The following is a 23,176-nucleotide window of genomic DNA, read 5'->3' as shown; positions in this document are numbered from 1 at the left end:
GCTCTCTTCTGCCATGCAATAACTACTAAATCATGCAATTAGAATGAATTTATTTCAAAACTGGTTCCAATTACGTTACGTCTGCAAACGCAATTGATTTCAGTTTTTTAAAAACGTTGGGAAATGTACAAACTAATAATGCTTTCTTCACTTTCATATCCATGCGCGATATATAGAAAAGTACGGTACACTTAGCATGCAAGTATCTATGCTAAGGCAAAATATAGTACTACTAGTATTCGTGCAATAATAATTAAAGACACTACCCGTAAGTTCGGGTATAATCTAGAACTGGGTTGAATCATGTTCACATTTGCCGTACAATTTTTATTATTATTTTATTTTATTTTAAGGTATGACGTGGATAGAATAGTACCTTATGAACTTACATTGCCTGACTTTTTACAGATGTTTTGTTTCAGAATATTCACCAAGGAATATCATTCTTTATACGTGTAACAGACTGAAGCTGGTTGTCTGCTTAACATATAGTCGGACGATCTTCTAGTAGTGCCCCAGATCGTATGTTTACCAATATTGGATTGTCGTCCATTAGAGGCAATTATGCATCATAGACACGCCTTATTCGTTTCTGCGAGTTCATTAATTTTAAACAAACCACGTACTGAAATATTTTTGAATATTTGATGCCCTTTTTCTCTCTCTCACCCTCTCTTAAATCCTTCCCATACAAACATCGACTGCAATGAAAAGACTATGAGAGTACTGAGTCCAATATTGTAAAAAAAATTAATCCATCGGAAATTAATTAACGATACTGTGTTTCTGAGTTGCCTCCTGACTAAATGGTTAACATTTATACCCTCGGTGTGGAAGATCAAGACTCGATTTCCGCTTCGGATTCCATAAGTTGTAGCCTCGTAGAGTTTAGATGTCGGAAAAAAGATTAAAAACCAAAGATCTGTTTCTCTCAACATACAATGTGCAAAAATTACAAAATTTTAACAAAATTATGTTACAATATGTGCGCTCTAAGCAAGGTCTCGTTCGGAAACAATCCACATAGTACGACTTCAAAATGAAAACCCCATTCGAATGGAACTAGTCGTTGGCCGGATGTGATTTCTGAAAACTCATATGAATAAAACAGAATGCAGCACATCTCGTTCAATCACTTCCCATGATCGGGAATTAGTCGCATCTACACGAACGACTAGTTGGTCATCCAACCACTCATCTAACGAACAAACAAACTGATGCCAGTAAACTTATTTACGAAAATGCATCATTTCGTAAAATAATTCCTGAGTAACAATGACATGGGAAGCAAACGCAAGCCTTTCCATGAAGTCAAAGAAAATAGTCATAATAGAAGTACCTAATTATGTAAAATTAGGTACAAGGAGGGACAACACAGTTTAAGGATAACTGGGAATAAATAATTATTGTAATTTCTAGGATAGTGACATGATCTTTAATATTTCACGTAGATACGCATACTTTTTTTTTTAACATTTACTTTTCACCGATCTCATGCACTTTTTTCCCTTTCTTTCTTGTTGCAAACCTCATTAAATAAAGATTCAAGAAATACTTTCAGTTCCAGAGCTCTGTCAGGACGTTTAAAACTCACTCACACTGTTTCTCTTATTTTAGGATGAGAATGAAACATGCTTATCAAAACTTATACACATTGTTTACAGATTTAAGCAAGCCTTTTATAATACAATTGGGAGAAAATTACAAAAAACAATCGTCAGTATGGAGTATCGCTGAAGTTGATCAATTACAATTACAATGAATAATACACAAGTCAAGTAAAAAGTAAATAAAAATTAACTAACACATTTAATTTCAACAAAGGAGTTACACAAGGAGATTCCTATCAACAACTCTAATTATTTTTATTCTACAATGTGCGGGAAAGGATACTGATTGAAGAGGTATCATATCTTTTAAATCTGAGAATTATGTGGATGATACTGCTAGATCATTGCTAAATCTAGAGAGAGAAAGATTCCCAGAAGTGTTGAACAACTGACAAGAAAAACAAAGGCCTATCATAGAAGTCTAGAAGTGAATGAAACGAAAACTAAATACATGGAAATAGCCTAGTTAAGGAGGGAGAAAAACTAAGACACTTGATGGTTGAGGACAAAAGATTCGACGATGCAGACATCTTGCACCCGTTGTAGATACATTCCTCACTTGTTTATAGAATAGAATACAAGTTGGAAACAGGACTTATCACGTGAACCTAAATCTAGTGAGAAGTAAATTAATATTTAAAATAGTCAAAGGTCTGAGGTGATAAATGGGACAGAGACATAAGTTTTAAATAGAAAAGATTAAATGAGCTTGAGTGCATTCGAGAGAGGAAGGTACTAAGGAAAATCTATGCACCAGAAGTCGACAGGAAACTCACGTGTAAAATACAATGAGGAGCCAGATATGGTAATAAAAAGATATATATGTATGTTAGGCTAGACACTTGATGGTTTAAAGAAAACATTCAAAGAAAAAAGTCACAATTTTCAATCCAATGTAACTTTGTTCCTTTCTATTCGAAATATGTCATATCATGATCACAGTATTCGACACTAGGGCACTTTGGGCACTTCAGGTGTATTGTCTCTTCAATCTCACTTGCGGTATTACTGTTGTAGAAGATCCAAAGTTTCGATGGTTGTAATGCTATAGCGTCCTTAGATGCAACACTGAATGATAAATGTCACACTGTAAGTTTTCGTTTAACAGATAGATATGAAATATGCAATAATCTGACATACTGAACTTTTAATATACAACTTTATGTTAAGATATGAACGTTCTTAATCTAGTGGTATTGCAGATAGTCAAACGATTTCCTCCTCTTGATATTTGCATCGTACAAAATTTTAGTTTTGCATATTTTTTATTTGTAAGTTACAAGTGTTTCAAGATAAATGGTTCACCCTGTATATATCTTCTCGAAGACAAACATACAACGCATTTATTAGGCTCAGAATGCTAGTGACGGTCAGAAAACAAATTGACGGTACTTCGCAGCTACCTCGTATCTCGACAAAAGAACAAATAAAACGTTTGAAAACGTTGGAAATTAGTTAAAAGTCAGCGACTTTTTTGATGAGAGGTCAGTTTGTTATCGTAATTGACTTCTCCATCAGAAAAGTCGCTGACTTTCAACTAATCTCCAACTTGTTCAAACTTTTCTTTCTTCTGTAAAATAGTGTTTTGTTTTTGAGATACGAGGTAGCTGCAAAGTACCGTCGAAATATTCGTTATTCAAAATATTCACCATGTGTAGTCATACAAGGCTTGTAACCGATACGCAGGATATTTAAAAAAAGAACAATACGGCATACTTTTCCATCATAATTACACAATATAATGAAGAGGATTTAGTTCTTAGATTTTCTGTAAGAAAACACATTGTTTTCAGCATTTTGAAGGCATATGAAATAAAACTGTAATTCGTAGAAGATCAATGTCGTATCAAGTAAGTTATTACCGTGTTCACAAGTGGTACTATTATCGGGACATAACAGTATTACCAATTGATATGACATTTCTATGACGGTAGCCACCGATTCCTTGGCAATTATATGTTTTAAATTTCAGAATAAAGACGCTAAGTTTAAAACTACAAATTGTGGGACATATAATAAAAAAGAATCCCGTATAATACAGGAAGTATATGAACCCTAGCCTTAAGGCCATTCGTCAATGGGAATAAGCACAATACCAAGCAGAACTTAACCTCTGGTCCCTCCAGATCAATGTCGTATCAAGTTTTAGGGATGCAATGTAAGGACAGCAGACTTTACTTTAACTTCCAATTTGGACCACAGAGCATAATCTAGGGAGTTGAGGTCGGGACTACCAAGCAACCATTGTTCAATTTAATAAATTCAAATACCAGTAAACTTGGTTGTAAGTACTTTCGCTATTTCTTCATCCGACTGGAAAGGGAAGATAGGATAAAGGAAAAAGATAGCTGATTAACGCTGAACTTTAACCGTGAAATTTATATATATATTGCCAAATTTAGCGCTACTCAGCTATTCAGCTTTCCATTTATTACTTTTTTCCTTGTACTTTTTTTAAAGTCTAATGTAGCGTTAGTGAAAACGTTTGCAACCAAGTTTTCCTTTATTTATTATGTTTGTGTGATGCTGGTTTAAGCCCATTTTTGGTAAATAATTTGTTTCCTTTGTTTACTTTAAGATCTTTCTTTTCAACTTCTGCTTTGGTACTTATACAATCCAGAAGAGCAATATACAGCTTGGTTATTCTTAATATTGTTTAATTATATAACTTGACTAGCATACGAGAACACCTGACCACAATCTACTTAAAAAATCATTGACTATTGTTCTTAGCACACAAAATCCTTCCCTTGGTTTAGTGACTAGCGAGTGTGCTTTGTGGTCCCAGATTCGATTCACGGTGGGAGAGAAAATTTTACTTTCACAATCATTCACTTTTACTTATCATCCATCTCCTGCATAACTGTGGCACGTTAAACTAAAATTTAATATCATTTCTTAGCGCATAACATACTTAAAAGCTATTAAAATACTATCACTTCATTAAGTTATATACGTCTTAAGTTTGTAACTAATGTAAACTACACAGAATATATTTATACACATTTGCAACAGTACTCTTCAATTCGTTATCAGTAAGTTGATACCCTTTCGCAGCGGGGTAGAAGGGGGGGGGGGGAGCACAATTGCTGAAGAGTACAGTGCTCTTATTTGCCGCGAGAAGTCTCTAGATGAATTTCAGGCATATGAGCTGTGGTGGATAACATCTTGCCCTAAAATATTTCCTCTACTTTCATCCTTCATTCTCATTACACTATTTCTTCTAGAATGCATTTTCACTTGCGTTTTTCGTCCATCTAATTTGCACTAAAGGACAGACCACAAGACGATAAATCACAGATTTGATTTCTTTTAAAACTGTTTTACTGAGTAGTAATATAACAGGGATTAAAACCAGAACCTCGTGCAGTAAAGACGCGTGCCCAAACTATCATACCAGTTGGAAGACGAGACTGAGATTATATTATTATTTAACAACGTCTTACGATTATATTCCGAGAATGAGTGAGCCTTCTACATAATATTTCGACGTATTAGGTAGCTCTTCGTGTACAACACAAAATCCAAAACAATATGTATACGTATTTAATAATTTAAAATTTTTAGTATATCTCATTTGGTTAAAAGTTTATCCGTTTCCATAATTTTTCTAGAACAACATGGTTCTATTTAATTACAGGTCCCACTCTTAAGTTTCATAATATGTTTTCTAACTAAAGAATGTTTAAACAAAACTAACTTCATTGTGATAATAAAACTGAAAAGTTTAAAATTCGAATGTGAAACCACTTTTAAAAAAATACTTCTTTCTATAGTTGTGCAAATACTGTGATTTAGTACTTTTTTCATTCGTTAGCAACAAAATCGATTACCTTCATGAGTTGTATGGTTTTGATTGTCTCAACATTTAAGCCGAGGGAAGCAGCTACGTACATCATTATGAAATGTTTTCTTTTCTGACCTGTGTGAATCTTCAGAAACAACCATGATTATCTTTTTTATTATTTCATAATTTAGCTCCAGAAAAAAAAAAAAAAAAAAAATACAGTCCTTAAAGTTGATTTGAACCTTCACCTTATGGTTTATCACTTCCTTCATTTCCATGCATTTTGACGCTATACATTTTTTTTTCGATGAATCATATTGTTCTATTGATAGTTCAAGTAGACAGACTGTAAGTGAAGCTTGCAGTTCATCAAAATCGGGTTCCATTTTTCTTTATTTACTTTATATATATATATATATGCAATCCCATCCTTAAATAGAACTATTCAGATTCTGCGCAGACAACATATATAATTACATTAAGAGAGAAAAAAATGCTTAAAGAATGTTAGTGTTCTGATGAGCACAAGGTTGGAAACTATTCACAACACAAAATTCATACAGGAAAATGTATTGCATTAAGAAGTGCAATATAAAAATATTATTAAAACAGTTAAAGTGCCACGTAAGTAAATCTCATGGGACTTACATTGAACTTTCTGTATGAGATGCAAATAAAAACGAACGCAAAACAAATAAAATTAAATTTATTGGATTGTTTTCAGAGAAAAAACCTTTTCTCGGGATCCCGTCGGTTTATTCTATTGGAAACTAATCACCAAGATCGATTACAAAAGTAGCAACATATGGTAGACAATGTAGGTGCCATGGGGTATATGTGGCCTTTATATATACGGTGCTTTAAAAAAAAAAAAAAAAAAAAAAAAAAAAAAAAAACCTCGCCACGGGCATACGCAGATTGGGTCCTCGAGTCTAAATTACATCGATAGCTCCGCCCCGACATCCCGACTTTTCTGCAAAAAAAAATTACCCACTTCTAAGGAAGATTTTACAAAGTTTAATACAATTTGTCCTCATCTTAAATTTGGTTCACTTGGAGGAGCTTTCGATTCCTCCGAAATAAATTTCTGCGTACGTTCTTGGCAGGGTTGTTTTGTTTAAAACAAAATTTATATACGTTTTAAACATTTTGTTTTAAACACCTGTATTTTTTAAGACTTGTTTTAAACATATATTTATTTTCATTTTATTTTATTTTTGTAAAAAAAATCTGCCAGAGCAAGAAAATTGTCCCCCCATTCAGAAGACTATTTTCTTTCATGTGTATGTTTTGATTTCTTGTGGCTTCAGTAGATCAATGTGATGATTTACAATTTATTTTGTCTCCTTTTTCCCTTGTTTTTAACCGTTTATTGTATGTTTATAAATGCTTATCAGTAAACTTGCGAAGTGTCGTAGTCAAAGGTTAGGCTACTTGTAAAACTGATATTAAAAATAAAAGAATTGTAATGAAAACAAGTTTTTATGTTGTATTCAGAAAACAAACAAAGGGTTCTTTGCTAAATTGCGATTTTGAAATTAAAATATCACAGGCATTCGTTATACAGTACAATGTTGGTTCTCAGTCTCTGTACAACTTGGAATCGTTTACCTTAAGTTTCACGGGAAGAAAAAAGGAATCATTTGGAGCAAATTTATTAAAGTAACTCAAACTTCATCAGATAAGAAAATGACCATACGAGCTCGTTGCAAAGCGTGTAAGAAAGAAATAATTGTTTTAGTTCAAAGAATGAAGAATCATTATGAAAAGTGTAATGCTGTGAAAAAACTGGAAACCCAAAGAGATGGTAGAAGTGTTGATCCGAAAATTGTTTCTGATGATTGCAACGTCAGTGATGTGGTTGAGATACAACTGGGAAGTCCAAGTAAAATTAATTTTCTATCACCAATATCTTTTTAATTATATTATGAAAATTTTATTTCGTCCCTCTCCCCCATCTTCGTTCTAAATTTTCTTAACAATTTTACACCCTGGCATAGCTTGTATGAAGGGGCCAGGCGAGAAAGCGCAAGGTATGGCAGTCACCGGCTAACTAATCATTAAAACGTGATACTTATTGTTACATCATCGCCGAACGTCAGTGAAGCTCCTGGGACGAATTGATCTGAATTTGTTCGTCTGTCTGTATGTATGTATGCATCACGCTAAAGGGCGCAATTTTCGGTCTTTTAACATTAAATTTTGAGGGTACAGGCACGAGACATCCGGAATTTGCTGTATAGATTTTGACTGCGATCCGAAGTAAAATTTTAAAATTGGTGGTTCGGATCCCACTTTAAACAACCCTGTCTCATATAATCTTGCTACTGATGCAAAACTGTTATCAATCAAACTAATTTTATGCGTTTCAAACGAACTTGGGTTGCAGGATAAATCTGGCTCCAACTTAGTTTTTTAAAAATATTTTTAGATATGGGGCGTTCAGAGCACAAGGGATATAAATCCATTTCCAGAAAGGTTCACTTTTGCTAAGCAAACGTATTCTCTTCGTAGCCATGAGTCTGAAATAAATGAAACAAAAACCACGTGAAAGAGTGTGGGCTAGAGTTTCATAGGACAACCACTAGAGAAGGGCGTTGATAGAACGGGGGAGCAGGAGGGCTAATTTCCCCCTCCTTGCTCATAAATTTAAGATATTAACATATTGTATGCGCTGCAGCGTGCGAATTATTAACAAATTAAGCTCCGAATGCCATATTCAATGATACATAATTACGTCAAATAAATGCAGGATGTGTTAAAAAGAATACACAGACGGAAAACGTCATATCTTCGCAACCACGAATCTGAAATGAAAGAAAGAAAAACTACGTGACAAGGTGCAATCTAGAGTTTTATGATTGCCGATAGAGAGGAGCGTCCGTTTAGAGGTCATCCGCCCCTCCCCTGATTTTCAGATTTTGGGGGCAGTAATAAAAGTTTAGAAACCTTTTGCTGAGCAAAGTCCAACAGCAAAAAATTGAAGTCATTAACCGAATAAATACGGATTTTGATCAGTTACAATTCATTTCCCTTCTCTTGTATATTTTTTGGGCCAAGGATTCCAAAGTGGCTCTACTTTCGAGTTTCGGGCCTGCTTAAAATTCTGGAAATTGAGTCTAAGCAACTTTCCAGTTTTGATCATCTGTATTTTCTCCATACTTATTCGATGTAAGGACCTCAAGCTTGTTCGGTTCGACTTTGCTTATCAAAAGATTTTTAAAACTGCCTCACTGTTCACAAAATCTGAAATTCAGGGTGGGGGTGAGGGCGGCTGCCCTCCTACTCCACTGACGCCCATGTCCAGCGTCTGTCATATGAAACTATCCCACGTCTTTTCACGTGGTTTTAGTCCATTTCGGACTCTTGACTGCGAAGATACTACGTTTTGAAATAGAATTCATTTGCTGAGCAAAACTGAACTTTACTGAAAATGAACTTGGATCCATTGTGCTCTGAGCGCCCCAATATTACTTTCCTTCAATAAATTGTTGACTTAAAAAACAACCAATTCCATAGGCTTGCTGAAAATATTCTAAAGTTAACACAACATGAAATGTGCTTCAAACATTACTTTTCGAAACTTTTTTATTTTAAAATAATTTTATAAGCATCAGTGTTCTGAAATAGTAATCAAATTTTGCAATTAAAATTTCACCCGTCTCCACGAAACGCGAGCTTAGCCCCTAAGGGCATAATTAGGAAACTCTCAGAAGCAGTAAATTCGAAATGACTTGTTTTAGGGCTAAAATAACCACGCGAGCGTATTTCTGGTAAGATTTTAACCTTAAAACGTGTAACATGACTCCCTTTGCATTTGAAATTTCGAATACTGATCAAAGATGGCCGCCATGATGCTTGATAGCACCATCTGATGTGTCAGACCACTTCCAAGTTTCATCATTCTCTCTCAACCCGTTCTCAATACACAAGGATGGTAAGGAGTTTTGTTTCACGATGTATATTGACAGATTTGTGTGAAATCTCCATGGTAGATAGATTATAAAATCTACCTAAAAAGCTTATTACAACCAAGAAAGTACTTACGAGAGACTGGCAAGAGTGTGTAATAAGGGAGTCGTGATATGAAATAAGTTAGGAATTACTAATCTATACTGAAATATTCTGTACCTAACACAGAATAATCTTAACCAGGATAAAATAAATGAAAGCTCGGCTGCAAGTAAAGAGTAAAACGTCTTAACAAATAGTTATTACACGATTTGGAAATATATGTTTAAAATCATGTTTTAAACTGTTCAAAATGTTTAAAACATGTTCTTTTTAAAAAAAAAAAAAAAAAATCTAACCCTAGTTCCTGGATAGGATATGACACATGTTATCAGGAAAGAGCAGAATATTTTGAAATATCTTGCTTTTATCCTGTTGATTTTGATAGATTTTTCATAAATTGCTCCTTAGTTTGACTTCAATGAATCTAGCTTTCGGGAAACTCGAATTGGTAGTGAAACAAGGAACAAATTGCGTGAAACAGATAGTTAATCATTGTAGTCTATTTGTTATTATGATGTTTCCTCTACTTCTATTGTTCTTTTTAATAGTTCTAGATTAAAAATATAAATCTGCGGTCTTAACATTACCATATTTTCCTGTATGGTAGATATTTTTGATCTACACGTACAGGAAATAAAATTACATTATGGGTTCAGAATATTATCGTTCAATTTTCACTCCTTTCTGCGACAGGAAACCACGGATAATGAGTGAGACAAAAAGGGAATTCGTAAGTAGGATCTAGGTTTATATTTTTTAATGGGGATAAGATTAATAAGCGCCTTAAATCTTTAATAACATTTAACACAATGTTAAAAAAACAATAAAGATTGCTTACAACAATACTATAAAATTGTAACATCTACTTATACTAACCTTTCATAAATTTTCATTATATAGTCTTCAGTCACAATTCTGGTGGGCTGTTTCCTCTAAAGACGTTTGAATCAATATTCTTCAGACAGGAGGGCATTCTCTCATCTTCGACTGATTCATAGCAGTTTTAGTTTCTGTGCCACGCGGGTTAACTACTATATTGGTATTAAAGCGTTTCAATACTACTATTTCCATATTATTCTCACCGTAAGTAGTTGTATAAATCAGCTCAGTTGCAACATACAATTTATAACGACGTGTCTTCCTATACGCACGCATTTCAAAAGAACAGTAAAATGTTCACATGGTTCACGAACACTAAGAGCTCTCTAGCATACAAAACTCAGTAAGTACGGTGGCGGTCACTAGACTGTCATGTAATTCCTGCTGGAGCCCTTCATTCAGTCAGTAACTACTGAACGAATTAAGTACATTTAGTATTTGTTATTTAAGTAATTTGTACTTCTCTTTAAGTAACGTAGAATTGTACTAAAAATTACACTTATATTTATGAAGGAGATTTCTCCTTCTGAACATACTGTAAATATATTTCTTTGGACTGTAAATATATTTCCGTTACATACATCCGCAATAACAGAAGCTGATTCAAAGATGTTTCTATTCCAGTTAATTCAAAGATGTTTCTACCCGATTCTGGCCACGTATTTTAGCCTGTTTATTTTTGTTTATTTATTTATTTATTTATTTTTACTTTCACAGACATAAATGTAATATTTAGATATGATCATAGCAATAAGGGAAGGTAACGTCATGATTTAAAAGTATTTCGAGTCCCATATACTAATAATATAACTTTATATATAATCCTATCATCATGTACTGTACACTCATGTCCAAAACGATTGTCGCGTATCTATAACTGTCTTCTTGTAAGAATATAATTTGATAAGGATTTTGCAGGGTAATTTTAATACTGATACCATGTGTATAATCGGAAAATGTATATTTGTTGTAAATTTCATAGGAGAAGAATTATAAATACGAAAATTAGAATGAGTAAAACAAAATATTGCTAAATGGACAATGAAGCTTTATTTTCGTTTTAGTGTTATTTACTGCTCTTTTGACATGAAATTTGCCACATACGTGTCTTTGCCGATTATACACATACTACCATTATAAGAAATACCGGGCGAATTCGTTATCAAATTGTATTGCTACAACATATTTATAGACATGCGACAATAATTTTGGACATGAGTGTACATCCATTTGTGTAGGAAACAAAATACAGATCATAGCTTCGATATAGAAGAGAGTCGCTTCGATACAAATCATATCTCGATTTCCTGCACTTTTACATAACGGAACAGTGAATGCAATACACGAACTAATGTTTTAAAATTAGAATTTACTTTCAATTTTAGAGACAACGAAACTAACAAAGTTTAAGAGAAGCTAGTTTCTGCACCTATCTTGCAAACAATGACATTTTTGTATAATTCTGAATGAAATAAAGAACTTCCAAGCGAAATCAACTTCACTGTAAGAACGCATATTACACAACAAATATGAAGAGTACGCAACACTCAACGATTTCTCAAATTGTATAACATCCAATGGCACTGCAGTTTTATTTATTGTTATTTCAACATGTTCGTCTTCAGGTAACCAGATACAAATTCTACCCACTTTCACAACATTCCAATCAATTTATAGTAAAATCAACCTATGATTAGTCATCGCTGTTTGAAAACAAACAAAAAGGCCAAAAGAAGCGAACATAACAAGCTCAACAATGCAAATTAAAAGTATATAATTAATGTGCACAAGTAATTACGAAATGTGGACAGTTAACATCAGAAACGATCCGATAACGATATATATGTATATAAAAATATCGTAACAAGTTTGATTTGCTAAATAATACTATAGTTATAAGTCAGATGTATTTTGAATTTCAATTATAGAAATATTAAATATCTCAATCTTAAAATTTTTGAATCATAATACGAATACATATATAGTATCATATATGTATTATTTATTTCACATAAACGAACCGTAAATAATAATTTAGTGTCTTCCTTTTTTCTCCCTTCTCTGTTGACTTAAATTTACAGACAGTTTATACATACTATTTACCTTTTTCTATAGAATTTACGCACGCTGAGAATATAATAATTACAGAACAAATACAGTGAGACGCAAAATAAATTCTATAGACGTCTTAAATCCACCAAAGACTTTTTTTTTAATTCATGAAATTTTAATTAATGTATAAACTAAAATCTTGTACTTAATTCCAATTATATTACTTAGTACATCATGAAATGTTAAGGTTCAGGAATAAAATGCGTCTTGTCAAGTTGGTATCTATTTAAAGACTTCTTAAAATACGCGGTTACTTTCAAGTTCAATGCAAATATAAAATTTAGAAGAAATATTGACATAGATTATTATTTTTCAAGACAAGCTTGTTTTCCACTAAAATGAGTATCAATATGTAACATAAATCTGAAGAAATTTTTAATGTTTAGGAAACCTTAAACACGTCTATAGAGTGTAAAAATAAGTTATAAAATACACAAATTGAAGTATCATTTTAAGATCAATCTGATACCGAAATACATAAAGTTGAAAACATGCGTCTAACTAACTTAGTTCTAAAAATATCTTCCAAAATTTTCAATATATATATAATCTATATTTGCAGGTTTAATCGGTAAAAAGTATGAATCTACTTATTACTAGTAAAATATAATGACGAAAATACATAAACTAGATTGTAATTGTAAGAAAGTAATTTCATATTTGCTTCGTAATATTAAGAAAGACTGGAGAAATCATCATATATCGGTTCTTGAGATGAGTTAATCCTACTAATATTTACGACTGCATTCGAACCCTTCTCAAAATACAATTACACACAGCCATATTTCGAAAAAAAAGCAAAAGTCATCCTGTGCTTCTAGAGACGGAGAAAAAAAAAACGTTATACTGACTTTTAGCAGTAAACGCAGAAGGCCATAGTGGTCAAAACTTCTTGTTTCACCAATCGAATTTTATAAAGCCTACTCTGAGGTAGTTGGCACGCTCGTTATTATTTCGCGTGGAATTAAACTAAGTAAATAAATATGAATAAATGTTCAAAAAGAAGTTTATGATTCGTTATTTCTTAATATTTCATGTATTATTTTCAATACTGCAAGGAATCATCCATGTTAAAAGAAAAGTGACTATCTCTTAACATTAAACTATATCAATGAATTGACCAATTTTACATATTAAATTTCACTCTATCTGTACTAAAATTACAAAAGAAAAATAATACAACTCTATAAATCATTGCAAGACTTGCAAGAGAGATGATTAAATGAGTAGATATATTTACTTTTCAGTAATAATAATAAAAAAGTAACTTTCTACTAATTTGATTTATAACCTAATTTAGACTCTCTGAACAGGCTGACACCCGAAATAAAATTAAATAGAAATTATTGTAATATGCTGAAACAAATTTCGATGTTTCATTTATTGTTATTGAGTGCACGCCCCACGTAAATTTTCTTTTGTCATTCCTGTAAACCATACTGAAAAATACAAGAAGCTCTTGATAATAGGCTTTAAATTCAATTCTATTTCTTGTGAAATTCAACTTCATTTTCTACTCCAGTCTACAATTCTGACCTTGGTCGTGTTTTCCTACTAAGGGATGTTTTTTGATGCTGAAACTATGTAGCAATATCACTGTGATGGGGCCACAACGCAGCTAACTTGGTACAAGAGACAAAGGAATCTGGCTAGTTTGAGAGTTTCACTCGATCATCATCAAAGTTTCAAGTTATCCTAGATGTAACTGCTCGATGTCAAATCTGGTCTGCCGTAACAGTGCTTGCTGACAACTCCTAAAAAGTGCCTCCTGCAATATTCATCGACCACAACTGAAGCAAATTAGCCAGTTTGTGAAATGCAGTACTAGCTTTCCTTCTTCTTCAAGTTCGTAGCTGCAACTGGAAAGTAGTTTCTGTGATTGATATGGGTTGCGAATCCCTTTTCCCTTAACGACATAATTTTACAATAGCATCAATCACTAGCAGCACTGCACCCCAAGTTTTGTTGATTCAGGTTGCTTTCCGTAGCAGTACCTCTCTATTGCTACATTTTGTTTCTCAAAGCCTTTTACAGAGAAAATTCCAAACACTTAGACCAAACGATTTAAACAGATAGACATTACGCTATCCAAACTTGCAGCACACTACAATAAACTTTAAAGTCCAAGCTAAGCAGCGTTTCTTGCTATATCTTATAGTCTTACAGCTTATCAGTTTATCTGATATATGCTTCTATTTCCCAATTTACCACAGTCAATGAAACTAATTCAAGGGATAGGCTCACTCTACCGTCTACAACGAAATTGGTGGTAGTCTCAGCACAATAGTGTTCTCCATCTTTCAAGACGCTCATTATGAATAATAAGTTACCTATCCTCAGTTTTGTAAAACCGAGTGGCATACTGTGACGTGTTGCATACTGTGAGCGAGGTCACGACTTACACATACTCCTGGTGGGAGTATTTGTCTCGGATACGAGCCAGAGTGCTGGTTTGGAACCCAATTTAAACTACAGGTTCCGTCTCTTATATCCACTGTTGTGAATAGGGAAGTTACAGTAAAATCAAAATAATCCACCCTTGCTATTACCTGGTGTTCTCTTCCTGATAAACTTTATAAATTCCGTCCTCACTGTCATTGACTTCTAATATAAAAACAAATTCCAATCTTTTAGGTCTAGTGAACCAGCATCGACTTCAAATCCCTCTTTATCAATGTTTCGTATTCACATAGTTGAGAAAACTTTCGGTTCCTGCAATAAACTTTCAAATATTCTTATCTATACTATTTGGTCAGGACATTATCTGGCAGGAAAAATCATCTTTTCAAGTCCTCCTTTGATGTGGAGTAGAACAGTGTTTTTCTTTTCGCTTTCTCTCCATTCTTAATTAAAGACTTGTAAATTTCTGGAGCTATTTAAAAAAACAGGCACTCTCGACCTTATTGTTGTGTGTTTCGGATTCAAAACACATAATAAAAGGGTGTATAAATGGTACCGCGGATGATATTTTATTGATTTGATTTGATTCTGAGTTTAGCGACCCTTTCCCGCCAGGAATCGAACCCGTCTCCCATACTGAAGGCGCGTATGCTAACCGCTTAGCCACGAGGGAGCTTTATATTATTTTATTTATTGTTATTTATTATGGAGTAATACAGTGGATGGTAATCTCAGCAGACAGTTATCTCAGAAATGTAACTACAGATATTTTACATCTACTGAGTGGGAGAAAAGTAACTAGGCATTTTTACTATTCTATAAAAACTATAATATTACTAACTCCACATTGAAAAGAGTGTCATAATATTAAGTATCTATTAGGATTTCCTACTGCCTGTCTCATAGTTCAATCGCTCACCGCTGGAAGCAGCACAGCACAACAGCGGTTCCAAGAATATGACTTTCTAAAGCAAGGAGGTTGGTCATATACAAGACTGTACATGTTTTTGTAGTAAATTAGAGTCAATATTAAGAATTTATAACAGTTCTTTAATACGTACTTATTTTTCACCCAATCTGTATTTCAGGAATTGTGCAGCATGTTGGGTCAGACTGATTTTCCTGATAATTTGGCTGCTCGAATTCCAACTGGAACATAATGCGGTAGAAAGGCATTGCAATGTGCTGAGAACATGAAGCTTCGTTGGTTTGAAAATTTTCGTATAGATAGAAGAATCTTCAAAATGAAAAAGGTAACAGGACACACTTCAGGAGTTGAGCTCAAGTTTAGCCCTCAGTCGGAGTAAAAATCTCTAGTGGGTGGGAAGTAGGGCATGTGTAAAAATAATCAAAAATGACTTATATCAGCATCGAAACCATAGTGTCCGGGGTCCCAGAGATGAACAGTGACACTCTAGATGCCGTTTAAGTCCACATATATCCCCATTAGCACCCTACAGGAATGAAAAGGGGTTGATATGTAAAAAATAGAAAACTACTTATATTAGTATCTAATTTATAGTTTTCAGTGTCGCTGAGATGAAGTCGCATTCCCGATACCGTTAAAGTCCAAGTTCAGATTCCCATCGGCATGAAGGATGAGTAGGGGTAAAAAAATAAAATGTCTAAAATGAGCGAAAAATGAAATGAAATCTTTGTTTTACGTCCCACGGTTATGCCGGTTAGGCTAAAGGAGACGGTGGTGATGAGAGATGAGTGAAATGGTGGAATGAAGAAAGTGGGAGGAAACGGAAGAATCCCGAGAAAACCCACAAGCACGGTGTTTGTAAAATGAGGGAGATTAGTGCAGAATCCATAGTTTTCGTGATCGGTAAGCTGTTAAGTGACAATCTCAGTGGCATTTGAGCATAAATTTAGGCAAGAACGAGAACGTCAGCTGGGTTGGGAATTTACAGGAACAACTTGGCGTTGTTTGTATATATATACACCAGATGTGGAGTAAAACATTCCAAGGAGTGGGAGTTGGAAAGGATGATACGTAAAAATAATCTAAAAGAACCGTTATTACTGCAATCCATAGTTTCTGAGTCAATGAAATGTATAGTGATGCCTCCAATGCTATTTATGTCCAAGTTTAGCCCCATTGGATGAGGGGCAGAGAAAAGGGATGATGAAATACATAAAAAAATTACTGAGATTTACAGTGTCGAATTCACAGTTTTCGGGTCGGGAATACAGTTGACCCGTATGAAATGATTTTTGTAACATGGTTAGTACTCATCTCAAAGTTTTTTTTTTTTTTTAAATTGTATCAATTTGATTAAAGGGTGTATTCTCGGGTGGTAATTTCAAAATTTATGTTAAAAGTAGAGTATATTTTATATTTTTATCGTTATTCTTTCACTGAAACACGTATCCTGAGGGGGGAAAGGGGATCCAAATATTTTCCATAAATCTATTCTACCCGTGCGAATAATTATCATTTCAGCTAGTATATAAAAACTGATGTATTATGTGTGTATGCATGTTCCAGCATAACTCATGAATGCCAGGAGAAATTTCAACCAAACTTGATACACATATGACATACAGTCTGGAAATAATGTCGGTGGCAAGTTACCCCTAGCATTCTCAGAACCTCCCTAGGGACGAAGCGTAAAAATGATCGAGAACGACCACCATCAATGTCAAATACATAGCTTTCGAGACGGTTGAGATGAATAGTGATACACTCAATACCATTTAAGACAGAAGTTCAGCCGCAGTAGAGATAACTAGAACCTCTACACGAAAGAGGATGACATGTAAAACTAATCGAAACCGACCCGTATTCATGTCGAAATCACAGTTTTTGGGGTCGTTGATATGAATAGTAACACTACCGATGACGTTTTAGTATAAGTTCAGACATTATTCCCTTAGGGGTGACAAGTAAAAATAATCAAAAACGATTGATTATAGTGTCAAATTCATAATTTTCCTTATCGCTGGGATGAATAGTGACACCCCAAATGCCGTTTAAGTCGAAGTTTAGCCCCATCGGCATGGGAAGTGAGAAAGTCTGGAAAATAAAACATTCAGAATTACCGAAATTAGTGTAGAATCCATAGTTTTTAGGGTCGCTAAATTGATTGGTGACAGTTCCCATGGCATTTCATCTCATTCTATCTTCATCCATAGGTCATACATGAAGCTCGAAGGAAAACGAGCATATGAATCGGACACGTTAATAAAAGAGATAAAAAGAAATAGTTATTACATACTAAAAAACAATAACGGTGTTATGTAAGACAAAATTACACTATACAATTTACAAGCCGCATTTGGCAGACAGGTATTCATCTACTGAATAAAAACAATTGTCCAATAGATAATTCTTTATAACTGATTTAAAAACATTCATTAACTCAATGTGACGAATATCTTTGGGGAGCTTATTATATAATGTTGGACCTAAGTATATGGGACCGTTTTGAAACAATGCTGCATAGTGATTTTGAATGTGGAGATTTCTCCTATATCTAGTATTATGACAGTGAGAGTTTCCTTTATTTGCAAAGAATGTGTTAAGATTCTGGCGCGTGAAAATTAATAACTGTAATACATATAGACATGGCAGTGGTAATATTTGTAATCTTATAAAAACTTTTTATATGGTTCGTTTATTCTCGCATTGGCTAATACCCTGACATTTTTTTTTTTTTTTTTTTTTTTTTTTTTAAATACGGAAGATTAATTTACTTCTTGAATCATTTCCCCAGATGATGATGCCGTACATTAACGAAGATTGAAAGATACCAAAATAAATGTTTCTATAGCTATTTATATCCAAAATATTTTGAATAACTTTCAAGGCATAGAAAACGTTATTGAGTTTTTGTGCAAACGACATTATGTGGGTATCCCAAGTAAGGGTGTTACTTATATGAAGACCTAAGAAATTTGTTGAAGTTACATACTTAAAGTCAGAATTCATGATTGATACATTAATGTTATGAGTACGTTTCTTTCGTAAACGGTGAAAGTTTAATGCCACCGATTTTTTTATATTTATTTTTAAATCGTGTAAAGTAAACCATTTTTGTAATTGATTGTTTTTTTATTTTCTGTTGCAGTGTGTCGTAATTTTCCTGTAATAAGAATACTTACATCATCTGCATATAAGGTTGACTCCACTGAGTGAATGTAGTTAGGAAGATCATTAACGTATAGCAGGAAAAGGACAGGTCCCAAAACCGAGCCCTGTGGAACACCGCTTAAAACTGGATTGGAATGCGACAAGAAATGACTACGGAATGACATATCTTTATCCGTGTATATTATTTCGACCGATTGAGTCCGGTTTTCCCTATAGGATTTTAACCAGTCATTTACTATTCCGCGTAAGCCTTACGCTTTAATTTTCTCAATTAGCATATTATGAGGTACTAAATCAAAAGTCTTTGACAAGTCCAAAAAAATACCTAAACACATCTTCCCATTATCTAACGCTTCCCGTACCTGTCAATATAATTGTACATTGCTGTAGTTGTTGATTTGCTCTTTTGAAATCCATGCTGCGACGTAGAAATAATGTTGTGCTTGGAGGAAAAAAGCAAGAATTTGGTTGAACATTGCAGATTCAAATAGCTTTGAGAAACGAGAAAGAATTGAGATTGGTCTAAAATTATCTGCATTTGTTTTTGCGCCTTTCTTATGTAGAGGTTTAATTTTTGCATGTTTTAATCTGTCGGGAAATTTACCGAGTTGAAAAGACAAATTTATTAAGTATGCAATGGTCTTGCTAAATGAATACTACTTCTTTTAACTATGGACACTGGTATTTCATCTAGACCCGTGGACAATTTATTTTTAGATTGTTTAATAACTGCTGAAGTCTCATTTTCCAATACTGGTCGGAGAAACACTGAGTTTTTTTTTTTAAATTTGTTAAACAATAACTGCTCTGAAGGAGGCTAACTATTTGGATCCATCGTTTATATATATTTATTCGTAAAGTGATTGTTGAAAAGATTGGCAATGATAAATGGATCGTTAGTAAGTTTGCCATTTGATTCGAGTTGTATGTTTTCTTTAATTGATCGTTCTTTAGTATTCGTTTTATCTTTTACTATACTCCATAATGTGGCAGTTTTATTTTCAGATTTTATTGTGCGTGTTGAGTAATATCGTGTTTTTGCCAATTTTAAAATATTTTGTAAGTTTTTTTTTTTTTAATGCATTTTATAGTACTCTGTCATGTTACTCGTTAACTCACCTCTCTTATATGCTAAATTTAAAGATCTTAACTTCTTACTAGAAATTTAATCGCTGGAGTTATCCAAGATTTATTTATTTTTATTGGAATAAAGCGAAGTTTACTAGGTAATGCCTCATTAAAGTAACGAGTGTATGTGTCATGAAAACTGTTCCAAGCTTCATTTATCGATTTTTTGGAGTATATTTCCTCCCAGGATTCATTACTTAGTATAAAATTGAAATGGGTGATATTTGTTTCATTACAGATCCTTGTATATATAGATTTGACTTTCGTGTGTCTGTTTTCATTAGTTTTTTGTACAATGGGAATATTTAAATGAAATAATTGAGCTTCATGATCTGAGAAGCCACCATTTACGACTGTAACAGTGCTGTTTATATATTTTTTGTTATAAAGTAATTGATCGAGTGCGCTGCGACTATGATATGTTATTCTTGTAGATACATTGACCATTGGTGTTAAGTCACACGTGTTTAGGAATAGCGTGAGTTGATCATCGATATCAGTTACAAGGAAGTTTACATTCAGATCCCTATTATAACAGCATGCTTATTATACTGAGTAAAATGGTCCATAATTATCTCAAGGTTTTGGATAAAAATATTTAAATCACTGTCAGGAGTTCTATAAACACATATTACGACTAGGTTATGAGCTAATAATTCAACTATATAAAATTTAAAATGTTTATCCCTATTGAAATAATAAAATTTTGTTATTATTTTGGTTTCAATACCTTTTCTGCAATAACCACTAGTCCCGTCCCTTAGCATATTTGATCTACAATATGCAGTTGCTAATGTAAACTCAGAAATGCCTGTTAGCATAATCTCATGTTGTTTCATCCAATGTTCGGTTATACATACAACGCTAATGTCATTTGTGAACTCAGAAAATAAAACGTCCAAAATGTTTATTTTGTCAATAGTTAAACCTTGAACGTTTTGATGAAATATGCATTACTCTTGAGTTATATTAACCATAAAAAATTTTCATCTCTATTTATTTATTTTTTTTCTTTTTCTTTTTCTTTCTTTCTTACCGAATGCCGATTGCTAACGTTTGAAGTCTGGGTGATTGTTGAATTCACATCAACAACCGGATCAATATTTTCTTTCAATATGGGAGTTACAACGTTACCTGATCTCAATTTCCTGAGTGTCTGCTCTTGTCATTTACACTAGGACTTAAGTGCTCGTTAGAATTATCAGGCGTAACATTAAGGCAGCTGTTACCTTCAAGCGCTTCATCATTGCAGCTTAATACAAACTCGTCAAAGGGATTACCTGAACTGCTTTTATTCTCCCAAGCTTTATTTACAGGAAGTGAATAAGGCAGAGGTGTGGGAGAGATAGTATGTTATGAATTGATTGCCATTACGATCTCAACACGTTTAGAACAGACATATCGCTTACCCGACCTATTTAAGTGAATTCCGTGGCGAATATGATATTTCTTACGGAAATTAGCTATGTTTAACATGCGAACATTCCGGAAATGTTTACACAAACATGCAAATTTGACATTCGTTTTTTCTACTTCTTTATTTACACATGAGAAACTTGGTAGATCATGTCATTTAAGACCAGATTTAAGCAAGAACGTGCATCTCACAGCGTACAGGAAGGTCAAGCTGAAGACGTTGGTCGTCGTTATTTATTCTACTCACTTTTTTATTTCTTGAAAGGCATTACTCGTAAACCTCTATATATAAAGAAGTAGTCTTGACTGATTGCTCAACGCCCAGACCAAACTGCTTAAATTAGGGATGGCCATTTCCGGAAAAAGAGTTTTCCGGTTTCCGGAAATCACATTTTCCGTTTTCCGTTTTTCCGGAAAATTTTCCGTCTTCCGATTTTCCGGAAAATTTTCTGTCTTCCGATTTTCCGGAAAATTTTCCGTTTTCCGATTTTCCGGAAAATTTTGTTTTCCGATTTTCCGGAAAATTTTCCGTTTCCCTTTTTCCGGAAAATTTTTCGTTTTCCGATTTTCCGGAAAATTTTCCGTTTCCGTTTTTCCGGAAAATTTTCCGTCTTCCGATTTTCCGGAAAATTTTCCGTTTCCGATTTTCCGAAAAATTTTCCGTCTTCCGATTTTCCGGAAAATTTTCCGTTTCCGTTTTTCCGGAAAATTTTCCGTCTTTCTAATTTTCCAGTTTCCGGAAGAATTATATTCCGTTTTCCGTTTTCCCTGAAAATGTAGTCATCCCTAGTCTGTAGGGAGTTTAACCTTTTAAAGAGTTCTGGTATATTTATATACCATGGCGTACTATCGTCTTTGACCGCTTATTTAGGTTCTATAACAGGTATTTTAGCCGGGATTTTTTTTCTTAATTTTTCAAGTCAAGGATGGACCAAAGAACACCGCAGATGCGTTTTGGAACCGGATAGTCAACTTGGCGGCGCCAAGTGTTACGAAGGGACGTGACTTTTTTCTTATGGCAAAATTCAAAACTTTTTCACGCCTTTAGTTTTCAAGATATCAGATTGAAACTTGCATAAGGATTATGTGTAGATCCCTACGTGAAACCGGGGACGGGCCCGAGGGGCGCAAGTGTCACGAAGGGGTGATTTTTTCAGAAAATTTCCGGTTTTTTTTCGATTTTCCGGTTAAGGTTTATGATACCGATACGTGGTACCGTTGGTAAGTATGCTCTATCGTGAGAAAAACGAGGTATGAACCATGATCCTACGATAAATAGTAAGGAAGCAGTAGCTGTTTGAGTGAAAGTCTAAAATTTTGGACATCCTTAAAGGGTTAAATTTCTTGCAATCTGACGTCTTTGTTACATTTCTATCTGATAATTCATTGTTAAGAGCTCTTCTTTGATCTATCAATCTCTCAAGCATTTCATGTATGCTGTTCCACCGAGTTTTAACTTGCTGTATAAGGAAATGTACTTCCAATCCTAATAACCTTTACTGTTTTTCCAGTTCTGACGTTGCCAACGTACTATATTTAAAGTGGGAGACAATCCGAATAACAACACTTAACATTTTCTCGATTTTCTCTATTGCAAGTCCCTTAATTATAGAGAGTTTAGGGTCTGAGCAAAACAACATATGCTTACATACGGAAGTTCTCGTACCGCACTTGTGATATTACTAGCATTGTCATAGACAATTGCATGTATTTTATCTAAAATATTCCACT

The 23,176-nt window shown here is 33.8% G+C and overlaps 1 protein-coding gene across 10 annotated transcripts in view; it reads right to left on the bottom strand.

The window, feature by feature from the left end:
• LOC145680650 (uncharacterized) overlaps positions 1-23,176 on the bottom strand; it is a 191,181-nt gene that overhangs the window by 129,003 nt on the left and 39,002 nt on the right. The window lies entirely within an intron of this gene.

Source organism: Thermobia domestica, chromosome 3, assembly GCF_964235325.1.
Source record: "Thermobia domestica chromosome 3, izTheDome1.hap1.1, whole genome shotgun sequence".
Classification (NCBI taxonomy): Eukaryota; Metazoa; Arthropoda; class Insecta; order Zygentoma; family Lepismatidae; genus Thermobia; species Thermobia domestica.
This window is presented reverse-complemented; position numbering and strand designations above follow the sequence as displayed.